The sequence below is a fragment of the Leptinotarsa decemlineata genome, unplaced genomic scaffold, assembly GCF_025532065.1.
Source record: "Leptinotarsa decemlineata unplaced genomic scaffold, Ldec_3_MD MMD2_tig00026354_RagTag_RagTag, whole genome shotgun sequence".
Taxonomy (NCBI): domain Eukaryota; kingdom Metazoa; phylum Arthropoda; class Insecta; order Coleoptera; family Chrysomelidae; genus Leptinotarsa; species Leptinotarsa decemlineata.
The window spans coordinates 21,934,457-21,949,219 of NW_027412702.1; the positions used below are offsets into that span (position 1 = coordinate 21,934,457).

The window sequence follows — 14,763 nt, forward strand, 5'->3', positions numbered from 1 at the left end:
TTGTCCAATGAGCATAACTGGTGTTTCGATTTTTGAGTTATATATCAAAATATATACTGTACTAGTTTATGGTATTACTGTATGGTATTAGTGTAGAAGCAGTAGCCCCAAATTTAATCTTTCTGGAAAAATCCTTGTAACACTTGACATTCATAGATTAGAGATACGGAATGATACTGTATTACCAGCATATGCTTGTTATTTATATCTCACAGTTTTTTTGCAGTACTTTATAATTTTTATAGAATAGAACTGATTTCAAGAACTGCATATTCATGTCAATCCTATGTAGATGTGTAGATGATAATGGATCAATTTGAAACTATTTTTACGCCATTTTTCCGCTATCCCACCATCCCGCCATCCCATACATACGAGGGTGACGAGTTTCAGAAGCAGATAGGTCTGAGATCAGTTAACAAAATAGATCAGTTCGGACAAACGTGAGAGATGGTGAACGAGTGAATATAGTGCGATAATTGAAGAGATGTTCTCACAAATACAAAAATTTCCAAGAGAATTGAAAGAGATTTCAACAATCAATCATTTTTTTTGACAGTAAATGACACTATCATACTACATTTTGTAGATTACTGGTAAGAGAACAAAAGCGTTTTCAATTTCAATGAAGCTCTCATCGTTTCCCAGATATTTCAATGTTTATATGGGGAATGAATATCCAATAGAAAATTCAGTCTGCTACAGTTTTATTGGCAGCGGTTATTCGTTCTGATTCATTATTTGATGTGTCTCACTGAATTTGCTGAATATGATGGGAATAGTAGGGTAGACTGGGTACGGTTGAAACATAGGACGATTGAAATATATGCCAATTGAAACAGTGCAAATATTTCTTTAACGGTTAAGCGAAGAGTGAGGGGTGCAAGGGGTAAACGAAGTGGAATACAGGTCCGAACACGAATTTGGTGCCGCACCGCTTCCCCACGTTTTCGTTGTGTGCAAGACGCCATATTGTTTTTTATCACCCAAAGGTAAGTATTTTCCTTCTGACATTACACTCATATTATTTGTTTTTTTTTTTAAGTGAAGTGTTTGTGATTATTATGACGCTTGTAGAGTGAGAAATGGTGACTATTTTTGATGTGTAATTATTACTGTCGTAAATATAAAGTACCTATACTTATTTTACCAAAAGAGGAGTTGGGGACGGTTGAAACATTTCATAAGCGTACGGTTGAAACATAATGTTTGTTTGTAAATGCCAAAACTTCGGGTGAGGAAGCCTTCCAAAGATGGTATTAACTTCAAGCTATAGTAATGCATATGAGGAGGTAAAAGCTGGAGATTCACTACAAAGAGCATAGTATAAACCACCTTTGCCTGTTGAGAAATATTCGAAAGCGAGATGCATCCGGCATAGACTAGACGATCTCAGCATTCAAGCCAGCTTTTCCAAGCATCATGGAGAAGCATCATGCGTCAGTTGAATCTTCCTCTTGAAGATGATTACTTGGTGATCTAAACACGTGTCGAGGTGTTGGAAATAACGATTTGCTGTTGTGAAAAAACTCCAGTAATATTTATTTCTACACCAAAGGTTCCAAACAGTGCATCATAAGTACCCTTAAGGAAATTCAATAGATGATTAAAAACTAGAAAATTAATTATTTATACTGATACACCAAAGAGAAAAAAATATGGAGAAAGCATGAAGCAGAATTGAAACGGACCAAATGGAAGCAAGTGAAAAAATATTAGGTGGAACAAAAGGTGAAAGAAAAACTTCAGAAGGAATGAAAAAAATACTCAGCAGGAATTATCATCAAAATAATCAGAAGGGGAAGAATGCTACTGTATTGGTTGCCCAGCACCATATTCAGAGAGCAGATCCAGTAAAAAGTGGCTTCAATGTACGACGTGAGATCACGAAGAATGCATAGAAGGGGGGTCTTAGCTACGTTTGCCACAATTGTGACTTTGAATACTCTGATTAATCTCCAAGCTCAATGGTTTTTATTAGTTCATTGTCAATGATTATTTGATATGAAATGTGTTTTCTTCAGTTCATTCTGAATGCTTATTTGATATAGAAAGATTTCCTTTCAGTTTATTCAGAATGGTAATTTCATTAATAATGTTCATTTGATTTCAGAAATGTTTTTTATTTAGTTCATTTTCAAAGTTAACATGTTTTCAGAAATGTTTTCGTTGAGTTTATTTTGAAATTATTATCATTATTTGTAATTTATTTAAATGTTCACTATTCGTCAAAGACTGATGAATGTTTCGGAAGTATTAAAATTTTTAGGACTGATTAATATTGTTATGTGGTGCCATTATTATTCGTATAATCAGTATTAATGTCACATAAAAAATATTTCATTAGTATTCATTGTATTATTCGCATGTGTTTCAACTGACCTCAATCGCTGTTTCAACCGCCCCTGGCATGGGGACGGTTGAAACAAGTATATATATTTTTCAATTTCATATATTTTTGAAAATAGTAAACCGGGAACTATAGTGATACAGTCATTTCACAGCTAAAACTTCACATATCACAATCGTCACTTGGTTTATAAACAACAAAATTATAGGAGATAAAAGATAACCAGTCTACCCTACTTCCGGTGTCACTTCGTAGATAACTTTTTTGTAGTGGTTATAATCGATTTCATATTGATAGATGTTTCTGAAAACATGCAGTCGCATTGCATCCTGAATACCTAATTGTTACTGTTATTTCAAACGAAGGAAAATGAAGTTTATTTCCTGTCACACAACTTACACCACCAGCATGTTTGGAAAGACGGGCTGTTACTAATGACACCAAATCCATCTCTGGTCAGTTATTAGCAATTTATGCCACGTATGTGTAATTACATAGTACTGGAAATATGTACTTCGTGTGTGTTCACGGAGGCGGTCGTCCCATTTACTAAATCCATTAGACTACAGAAAATTTATAGACATCATCCCATTAAAAGATCTCGAATTATCAAAGTTTCAGCGCTAGATGCTGTCTCATCTATACTCGGAACTATAATTTACCGCCAATAATTAATAAAAATATGATTCGCGGCATGAGTACATCTGACGCTAATGTATGAGCGTTATTAGGAGGCAGATTACTCAAGTTTTATAGTTCACCATAAGCTGCAACTTCTCCAAAAAGCATCATCACGTTATCCAGAGACTATTTAGAATTCATCGGAAGAGCCATCCCGAATCATTTGAAAAATTTTCAACAGAAAAACTTAAAGACACAAACAAAACAGTGATTTTTTCCATATTGCAGGATGATTAAATTGCGTTACTGAATAAATTTCAGTAAGCTTCACTCAAAAAGAAAACCTTCTCTTTGAATTGAAGAACAAAGACATCCAAGTGGAGCTTTATTTTTTTTAAGGACAAAACACAAGCACTACAGTAAAATCCTCAATTCGCAGTTCATTTGATATCAAGTTTTCGATAGTATAGTAAAATGTGTCACATTCACCTTTTTTATTCACTGTAAAATTCGAAACAAAAAAGATTTTTTGCTTCTTTGTATATGTCAACATTTTCGCAAATACTCGCCAATTTAATTATGGAATTCATGTGCTAAAAATCTGAGTAACAAGTTGAATCTCACAGTAACCGTTAGAATATCTTCAATGTCTACAAAAATAGTTCCCAAACTTTTTGAAACAGAGATCACCTTTCTTGAAACGATGGGATTCATATTCATCATGTGAATATATAACAATTCAAATATTCTCAGAGCTCTCAAAAATACATCTAAATGTTACATGTCCAAAGTAAGTGGGTCTATTCGACCCTCCACCGCAACCCGCAAGGGTTTATTGTAGCTCACACCTATTCACACTTTACCAAATAAACCCAACTTCTTAACGAAACCAATTAGTTTGTATGGTAAGTGATTTTTCAGGTCAGATGGTAAAAATACGGCTCTGCAGAACTCTAAAAACCTGATTCGGTCCCCAGCGGGGCAGGCACAAAGTATGTGCATTGCTGTTTCATCATTTTCCAAACAGAAGCTACGCACATTGTCTTCCAACAGTCCGAGTCTCTATATATGATGATTCAAATGACAGTGATCTGTAAGAAGGCCTGTTAGACATCGTAAATCATCCCTACTGTAGTCCAACAAGTGTTTGGTATCAAGTTTCGAAGGGTGAATAAATGCCTTGGAGTGAGCCAATCCTGGAAGTTTCTGTCAGAAGTCCATGAATCGTCTTGCTATTTAGGTGTTCAATATTTGTTTAGCAAAGCCTGAAGCGATGCCAATGACAGGTTCAGATCCTTTTTTGGAAGGGAGTCAGCAGCCTCATTGCCTTCCAGGCCAGTATGGCCAGGAATCCAGACCAGAGACACTATGTTAAGTCTTCCTTTCGAGGAGAGTCGTTTTTGCCTACCGAAATACCGAAAATATTTTTATTGACTTGTTTATGAGGTTGGATGCTTTCAATCTCTCCGCACACAATTCAATATCAGGTTCGTTCCAACCTTGAGTCACCAACAGATTTCCAACAGTTTATAAATCATTGTCAACGCGTTAAATATTGGTTTGGAATTTCTGATTGGAACAGCTGATAGTTCAACTGAAGTTTGGCAAGGAATTTCAACATAACCTTTTAAAATAAATCTAATCAAGTGTATTTCTGAAGAGTCAAAGAAGATTGCAGTATTTTATATCTCTATTCTATTTACGAATCAACATGGAACTGGGAGGTAAGTAGGTCACCGCAATAATTAATTTGTGTAATTGAAGATGTTCATATTTTAGGTTCACTTAAAGAATTCCTAATTTTTCGTGCGCCAGCAAATATATAATTTATTTTATAACAATTTTTGCAAGTAAAGTTGTTTGCAAGTTGCATGAACATAAAACAAAACCAGTAATATGAAATACGCATGCGTTAGATTAATGGTTAGAAGATAATCCTCAAACCATTCTGATAGATTTCGAATGTTTGAATCTTGGATGGAACAGAAAACTGATAGTTTACTAATGGTTGGAAACTCACTTTAGAACGCAATCACATTACTGCGCAGAATCCTGACTGTCAGAAACTGTTTCTGACGCTGGTTGCAACGAACCTATCATAAATTTCCGCTTGAAATATAGTCGCATAGGTTTTTAGGCAGGTTGATATCTCTGTCCTGGGTTTGCGATTGAAAACACCTGCACCAGAACCGGAAGGTTTTTTCGATCCATCTGTGAACCAACAACAATCTGCTCTTATTTATAAGTATGACTTACAGATTTGTTAATAGTCTATATGGACCTTAATATGTTTATGTTTCACTTTTAAATTTTGTTTCATATGTCATGTGTTAGTAATCATGTTGTAATTTTACGTTGTAAATAATTTATAATTTACAATTTTATACATATATGTCATATATGTGTATTTTATGTGACTTGTCCAGACACCATGGTGTACTTGTGATCAATAAAACAAATAATTAAATAAAAAATACATTGTAGAATATGTTCTTCATGAGCTTGCATTAGATTTATGAAGGAGATCTGCTACGTGTCACTTAATATTCAGACAGGAAATCTTGAAATCTACAAATCCGACGTTATCATTGTGTCATCGCCAATAAATTCTCTAACATATCAGAGTTCCAGAACTATAACATTTCAAAACCAAAAGGTATAAAAAGCGATACTATCATGTTAATTCCTATTAGTCGTAGTTTTTCTTTCGAGATTGCATTGGACATCGTTAAAATTCCTACCAGTGGTTAATGTAACGTTTCTTGTAGATGTTGGTACATTAAAGAGAGATAAAACCTATATTTGTCATTCGATGCCATCAAGATTGAAATTTTGGTGATAACGATTATGTTTTGAACAAATGTTATTACAATTCAAAACAATAGGATAGACTCATTGTGGTTCAGGAAATACAATGATTGTCAATTCACTGATAATTACTGATTATTGATTATTTCATGAGATTGTTGAAACTGTGTGAATACAAAACCTATTTTCTATTGAATCCTCAAAGTACAGATGAACTCGTCACCAATCCTAGTCCTCATTGAGATGAGATGACAACTCCTCACCGAAAATTTCAGGTCATTTAAAAACTATATTTTGCGTAAGTTGTATTAATCGCTGGCCACCATGATTCATTAGTTGAAATAACCTTTCTAAAAGGGTGTTAGGTCTGAATATGATTTGTCATGTCTCGATGACAAGTTCACCAGTTGTTCATAGTCTCCATATTCAGTTATTATTAGCACCACACAATTTTGAGATTATTATATGATGAACTGAAGGTCAAAAAAATAGGTAATATTGTCATGAAATTAACATAACATTAAACTTCATACTGAAACCAACAATTGAAGAAACCTTGAGAGCAGCAACCTCGGCTCCACACGGATGTTATGTTGATGATAACAGTGATGAACACACTTTTTCCCCGTACCTGGCTTCCCAGTTGGTATATTCTAAAATCCTGATTGCACATCTACAACATAAAACGAACCTACGTACAACATTTCAATAAATTGATCGATGTAGCCATTACTACGTGGTGAGAAATTATAATGAAGAAAAGAGAACTGGAGTTTTCTATGTTTTTTACCACTTTTATTTGTAACTAACGTTACTGCAGTTTCGTCCTATTCCAAACTTATACATTAAACTAACAATGGTTTATTACATTAGCTCTCATATAGCACCCCTGTAGGTAATAATAGAGGTGCTTGGCTTGATTGAGTACCTGAATTTACAATTTACAATGCGGATGTGCCAATTTGAAAGCCGGTGAGTAAACTAAATCGATTTGACCATTTAACAGGGTACACCCGCAATGTTTATGATTGCGAATTTCCAAGGATTCTAAATAATTGAGTCTGAGTGGTTTGAAAACGTCGAATCATTTTCTACTAGTCTGAAGGACCTTTCATTTTCAGCATACCGTTTTTGAAAATTTCGACCACATTGTCTCACATAAACACTATTACACTCCGGACACCTAAGCTTGTAAACTCCAGATTTTTCCAACTTATCCACCTTATTTTTGGCATTGAAAAGGAAATCAGATAACTTGGCATATGGTCTTCCACATTGTTTTTTATGAAGTTACCCGCAATTATCTCTTTTCTTTTTCCAAAATATGTTTGAGATACCCATTACTTGATTTCTGATTGTTTGGCCTGAGGGTATATAAAAAGATTTGGAAAAGCTGAATACACTTATTTGAATTAATGAATCGAAGAGGTTTTTGTAATAAAGTGTATAATTTTTGAAATTCTTGCAAAGCGCTTTCGACTTTCGTCATCATCAGTGCTCACCTGAAAGTAAGTGATCTAGTTGAAAATGGAATTTAGTGATAATTGAAGTTGTAAAATTTTTTTAAGGTTAAGAAATTTGGAAAAAATTGTTTGAGATTACTTACTTGTCAGGCAACAGGAAGTATCAAATTAAGTAAATTGCACATTTGTAATACTACTCAAATTTTGCATTTCCCAAGATTTTTTTGTCTTTAATAATAAATTTCACAGTCAACCTGAAGGCCTAGCAATGGGTAACCCTCTTTCACCTTTCCTGGCTGACATTTTCATGGAAAATTTAGAAAATTCCGTCATAATTAATAAAATTGATAAGATTTTTAGTTGGCACAGATATGTTGATGACTGCTTGGTTTTCATAGATGTTAACTCTAATGTAGCACGTGATATCCTGGACTCCTTAAATAACTTACATCCAAAAATTAAATTTACACTTGAAATAGAACAAGACAATAAATTAAACTTTTTAGATCTTACTGTAACAAAAACTAACAACTAGATTTTTCCATTTACAGAAAGCCAACCCAGACCGATCATGTCATTCCTTTCAATTCATTTCATCCTATGCAACATAAAATGGCTTCCTTCAATTGTTATGTTAACAGATTGTTGAACATTCCCTTATCTCCCTCCAATTTCAATTTAGAATTAAATACTTCAAAACAGATTGCTGTCAACAATGGTTATCAACCATCCATTATTCACAAATTAATTAGTAAATTTAAACTCAGATCAGATAGAAGATTGGCCTTCAACTCTACCACCTTGGTTAATTCACCTTCTGTGAGATATTTTTCCTTACCTTATTTTGATCAAAATATGTATTTTGTTATTTCCAAATTTATAGAAAATACCATACCTGGTACAAAAATTTCTTTTAAATCTCAAAACAACTCAAGTAACTTTTTAGTAGATTCTAAAGACAAAATCAACAAATTACACAGAAGTGGAGTCTACAAGCTTGACTGTTCTGATTGTTCGGCATCTTACATTGGTAGAACCTGTAGACCTCTTTTCACTCGTAATAATGAACATTTAAAAAAACCTGACAAATCTGCTTTTGGTCACCACATAAAATTTCACAATCACAACTTTAGTCCCAATAGAAATTTCAAAATATTACATAAAATAGATAATAGAAATTTCCTTAGACTTGACTTGTTTGAAGATTTGGAGATTTCTAAAGAACTTTCCAACAATGATCATTGTTTGAATACTCAAGTAAACTTGAACAGAGATTTCCTTCCCCTTCATAAGAGGATTATGAATTACTAATTAATCGCAGTTTATTAATATAATTTATTCAATATTTTCCCTCTACATATTCAATCAAATCCATAATGGATCACTCCTCAAGTTGGTACCATTATTTTAACATGACACCTGACACATTCTGTCTCAAGTTGTCCTTCATATGATACTTTGACCGAACCACATGTCCTCAATCCAAAAATGTATTTTCTTGGCTATAAGCCTATTTTGTCTCATATAAGTCAAACATTACAAATGTGCAATTTACTTAATTTGATACTTCCTGTTGCCTGACAAGTAAGTAAGCTCAAACAATTTTTTCCAAATTTCTTAACCTTAAAAAAATTTTACAACTTCAATTATCACTAAATTCCCTTTTCAACTAGATCACTTACTTTCAGATGAGCACTGATGATGACGAAAGTCGAAAGCGCTTCGCAAGAATTTTAAAAATTATACACTTTAATACAAAAACCTCTTCGATTCATTAACTGAGGGTATATTATTGAGAAGTAGGTATATTTTTCAAATTATGTCCATGTCTGTTTGAACTGCAAGGTAAGGTTTCATTATAATAATATGATGATCATTGAAAGAAACATAATAGAAACATCATTATAATATTGTTCATCATTCTGAGAACAGAAACCTATATACAGAAACCAAATTACTGCGTGGGTATTCAATGAGATACCACGCATAGAAAATTACAGTCCATTCTGCCGAATTATAGTGAAAAATCCATTTATCTTGATCTTACTCATGTCTTGGATTTCATGTTCAGTTCCTAATATGATATAGACGAATTTGCATATGCTGATGAACTTTTTTTCGATTATCACATGTACGATAATGTTCTTTGGAAGACGGAAAAGAATGTGGTCAGAAAAAAAACAAAAAATAAAATCATAAATCTGAAGCAGTCTAGTGACAGTGCCATGTAGATACAGTTGAAGAATTCAATCAAAAATTTATTTGAAATATGGATAAATTTTATACAATCTGAAGTTCTGTTGACACAAATATCAATTTCATTATTTTTTCGTCTTGACATTTCGAAGTATCGGTATTGCAACAAATAGATATATGCCCCTGAACAAAAGATATCAATAAAATCTGGTAACTTTCAACATTCGCTATAATGAATCTTTGAAACTTTCTCAAAAAATATTCATATTGATTAAAATATCCCTATTAATTTTATTGGAATATTTATAGCTGTTATATCGCCATAAACAGTACAACATTCATCTTTTATGATGTTGGAAATTATTATGTCTATTTTTGATTATTTTTATTGGGATTTAATTCCATAAAATTATAAGACACAAATATCTCACAACCATTATATTCTCGTCGACGTACTGATTTGTACTTCTAACAGTTTCAGAATATAGAAATATACCTTAACCGCTTTCATTGAGGGAACTACTTCCAAAATATACTGTTCGCCTTCACCGAATTTTGAGTTGCTGTCTGTCAAGAACTTCTGGAAAATAAACTTTCCAAAACGTTAATTGATGAAATAGAATAATTGGTGCTCTTGACTTCCACTGAACATATTCACGTTAGATTTTCTCACGATTAGGCTTGAATCTGTGCTATCTGATTATCAGAAGAACCTAAAAAATTTGATATGTAATCTAGTGCAAAATATATCAGTAGATTATCTATAGATTGTTTTCATAGATTCAGAAATGGTAGGTTATAAAAAATGTCTTTCATTTGTTGTTGTTTTTTATCGTTGAAGTATTACCATGGAGAATTCTTCAGTTGTTCTAACAGTAAAGTTGTCATATGATATACCTTCTCTCTTAGTCATCTCTTGAATTTTCCAGGACAGTTTTTATTTTGGGATAACTCCTGAAATATTGATTGAAATTGTATGGTGTGAATAAAAAACATGATATTCCTGAAGTTTTTGAAAGAATTATCCCTAGGTAATAAGGATGCTCCACCCTAACATTTTTTTGACAAAATTTTTAGTTATTTTTTTATGATGAGGCATTGAAAAATACACATGTATTTTTCAATTCATGTGTATTTTTCAATGCCACATCTCCTGTATTTCTCACACAATGAGCCTTCTCGCACTCCCTACACAGTTTTCGGCCACTGTATCTACGCTCCATCGAGCGTAGATACAGTTTGCGATGCCACCGAAGCTGTGAATTATCCAGCAGAGTTTTTGAACTCATCGGATTTGCCGACCATGCCACCGCATAATTTACAACTGAAGGTTGGATCGCTCCGTAATTTAAATCCACTACGGCTAAGCAACTGCACGCGATAAAAAAATTAATAGAAAACCTCGTCTAAGCCAGCATTTTGAATGGCAAATTCAGAGGCGAAAATACATAAATACCACGTATCCCTATGTTACCTACAGATGTGCCACTTCATGTTAAACGTGTGCAATTTCCAATAAAATCGACATTTGCAATGATTGTCAATAAGCCCCAAGGCCAAACAATTTCCGTTTGAGGTTTGGATTTGAGCACATCATGTTTTCCAATCGGAAAATTATACGTCGCATGCTCTCGAGTAGACCAACCATCCAGTGTGTTTGTGTTAGAGAAACATGAGCTAACGAAAAATATTGTACACATGAAGGAATTAATATTATTTATGAGTTTTATTGTTCTGACACACTAACATTGCCGTTCCCTGTGGGAATCCTAGTTCCCGTCTTTTCTCCAAATTTCACATCAATCATACATCAACCTCGAATAAAAATAGCACCTGTGACGACAATGAAGTTATTCATAAAAATTTTACAGTGTTTGAACCAATGAATGCAACACATAGGCACTTATTGATTCAAAATATTTTCCATGTTGCATGTCCATATCAATTTCATTAAATTTCTTTAGATTTCGAACTGTTCGGGCGTGAATGAATATTTAGGCAAGAAAAAACAGTAATAAATCAAATTAATTCATCATTATCAAATGATTATACTAATTGGCTAGAAATTACCGTTGTGAGGTGAATAACATATGTATTTTTGTTGCAGATGGTAAGCACTTTCCCTCCATTTGACCGGATTGTATTAAAGAACACCGTAAGTAGGTACATTGTTTATCATTTCCGTATCTGAATCAATTCATGATTTGTTGTCGTTGCCTTATATTGAATGATTAATATTTTGAGAGATATTTATAAAATCTGTTACTTCACTAAATCAGGTTTTCGACCAATTATCATTTTATGAATATAACTAAACCATGTAATGGCTTATTATAATCAGAAATCGTTACAAAGTTAAACTGTGTTGATAAAAAACAAACTGATGAAATAGTTGTTTTCCATAAAGAGCAATTTGAAATGTATTCTCTTCGTTCGAACTTCTGGTGATTGACATTACCAGCTTTAGTGTTTTTAGGCCTGAAATGCCCTTCCATCTGGTTGTCTTCTTTTGGGGAAATTCTCTTTGTAAGAGTTTGCGTCACTTTCCCATAAAGCATAGACCATTTGCACCATATCTTCCATTACATAGTTGATAATGAAAATGATTCAATCGACACGCGGAAAAAAATTCAATACATAGCGTGATTGACCAATTCCGAGATTCATTTTTTGATGTCTGTCATGGATAACTTAGTTTGTAGAGAAAAAAGCAATATGACTATTCTTTGGGTTTTATACGCATTTCTCACCATTGCAGCTGCTGATAACTATTACTAGATGGTATGAAAAATGCTAATGCACTAGCGATCAGTTTGAATATTCGAAAAACAAATTTGAGTAAGTGAACGTAAGAATATAATTTTTTTTGTGGTTACAACAATTACTGAAACTTTATATAATTTGTAGAATATCAGTTTTTCGTTTTTCTGCCAAAAAATGCCAAACCCCATAATTCTTTCAATGTTCAACATTCAACATAAGACAACATACGAGTGCTCACTTACTGTATTGATTCGTCGCCTTCACACATGATTTACGATGATGCCTGAATAGACATCACAATAGAAAAAGGATACTGAAACACGTCATGAATCACCATTCAAAAGATCGTTCAAATATATTCTTCCTTTCATTACACATTTATTGTCCCATAAAATGTCAAACTCAGAAGCTTAAGAGGTATTTAACCTTGATAAATATTGAAACAATGATGTTTACTTTATAAAATGTGATAACGAGTTAGACACATAGTAGTTTACAATTTCACTCTCGGATATACACTCCTCATATTTTGTAAGAACTCATTGATTGAAACGCACTGATTGGCCAGAAATGTATCTTCAAACGAATCATACATATGGCCTAAGATGAAAAACAGAAGTGGCATCTTTTGGTGCAACCAACTGATATTCAGCCTTTCCCGTTTATTTATTGTATCATTATGGGAATAAAGACCTATTATTATTATTATTATTATTATTATTATTATTATTATTATTAATATTATTATAAGTTCACTTACCTCTTTCAAAATCATATTACCACTAGCGACCCTTCCCCAGCAAGTTTATATGCCTAAATTTTTTTCTGTCGAAGAAAGACATCAGTTTGTCCCTCAAAGAAGTAACCATTTTTATCCGCATCGCGTGCTTTTGAAGTACTCTAGAAAGTTCCTAGAATATTCGAGAGATTCCGAAACAGTTTCCTGTTTCGGATTCCTGTGCTTTCAAAAATATGAAGGCTATCATTTTCAATATTCAAACCTTCGAGTTTTTTCGATAACATTCCACAACAATTCAGAATATCTCGGAACATTTTGGACTGTTCAGAAATAGTATGAAAGGATCGGAAACATTCTACAAATCCTCAGTTCTTTTCGTGATAACCCTCTCTCCCTCTTCAAAGATGTTCACGATTTCATCTGGAAAGCAGTCTGTTGAAGTTGGGAGGACTGGAAGTTTCCAGAGCATTGGTGAGCATTCGAAAGCATTCCTCAAAATTCCAGAATATCCTGTAGCATTTCATAGCTTCATCAGATGTTGTTGAATATTGTGAATCATTCGAAGCGTTGTTTTGTGAGTGAAGTAAGCCATTGGTAGGGGTATATGAAGCAATATCAATCGATCTTTCATTATTTAAAAATAATCATTTCATTTCAACTACTACAGCTAGTATTGAATTAAAAATAGAAAATTGTGTTACAGAATATAACCATATATTTGTTATTTATATTTTCAGAAGTAACCTAACTTTTTTGAACGTGTTTATCTTCTAGCGTAAGTCGGTAGCACTTTCTGTTCAGGCATTTCTAATGTATTTGTCCTGGTTTATAGCTCGCTCAATTGTGGAATCAACCAAAATAGACTGTTTGGCTCCTAATGATTTGAACAAACAAGGTGGAAAAATATTTATAAGACCGCTCTTGCTCACGTTAGATAAATATTTATACTATTACTCACGAGCTCTGAAGTACGTCATTATCAATATTTTTTGTCAACGAGGCTGACATTAGATTTTTCCATGATGTCAGAATTTTACAAATAGCAGGGGAGCCCACGATGCAAAATGGGGATTAACTCGAGCGTCATAGAGACATATTAGGTTGCAAAGCTTAGATGATAAAAAGAAAAAAATGTTATATGATATATACCTTTTCATCGCTGAGAGAAGCTGCTATAGATTATTAAATATGTAAAAAAAACTGTTGCATTGACATACTCGAGCGCGTCAAATATTGATACCATCAATTGATCATTTGCATGATGTGGGTGGTTGTGCGTTAGGGTTAAAAATGAAAAAAAAATTAATTGAGCTCGTCAGATTTTCTATGGGGGTGTTGAGTGCACCAAAAAAAAGCTCTAATTCAATAATCTGACGATTTCGATCTGACGCAAACTCGCAGCCATTATTATAATGTGCAAAAAAAATCGTCATTTTGAAATACTCAAGCGCGTCAGATTAAGATATATATGGTTCATCTTTATGTTTTAGACGTGCCGTCTCATAATCTGAGGATTATCTAGAGGGATTCGCCTAATCTGACAAAAAAAAATTTTTATTTTTTCATTTTCATCAAACCTAATTAGTTGAAAAGCTCAGGAAATAGCATGCAAATAAATAAGTGTATGTTTTTCAAGCAGAATACTTGTATTTATGAAAAAATAATTGAAAAAAATGCTCAAAAAAATTTTTTATAATCAATTGATTAATTAATGAAGAAATGAGAAATGGAACTTTCTATGTTTTTTATCACTTTTATTTGTAACTAACGTTACTGCAGTCACTTATACAATATATAAGTTTGAAAATGTACTTATAGGGCGA

At 33.1% G+C, this 14,763-nt stretch overlaps 1 long non-coding RNA gene across 1 annotated transcript; it reads right to left on the minus strand.

Moving 5' to 3' along the window:
- Window positions 1-9,848: 9,848 nt before the first annotated feature.
- On the minus strand, window positions 9,849-12,566 carry LOC141486487 (uncharacterized). Its single transcript, XR_012467886.1, has 3 exons — window positions 12,444-12,566; window positions 10,286-10,392; window positions 9,849-10,151 (listed from the first exon to the last, which is right to left on the minus strand). It is a non-coding gene; the product is annotated as an uncharacterized lncRNA (long non-coding RNA).
- Window positions 12,567-14,763: the final 2,197 nt, after the last annotated feature.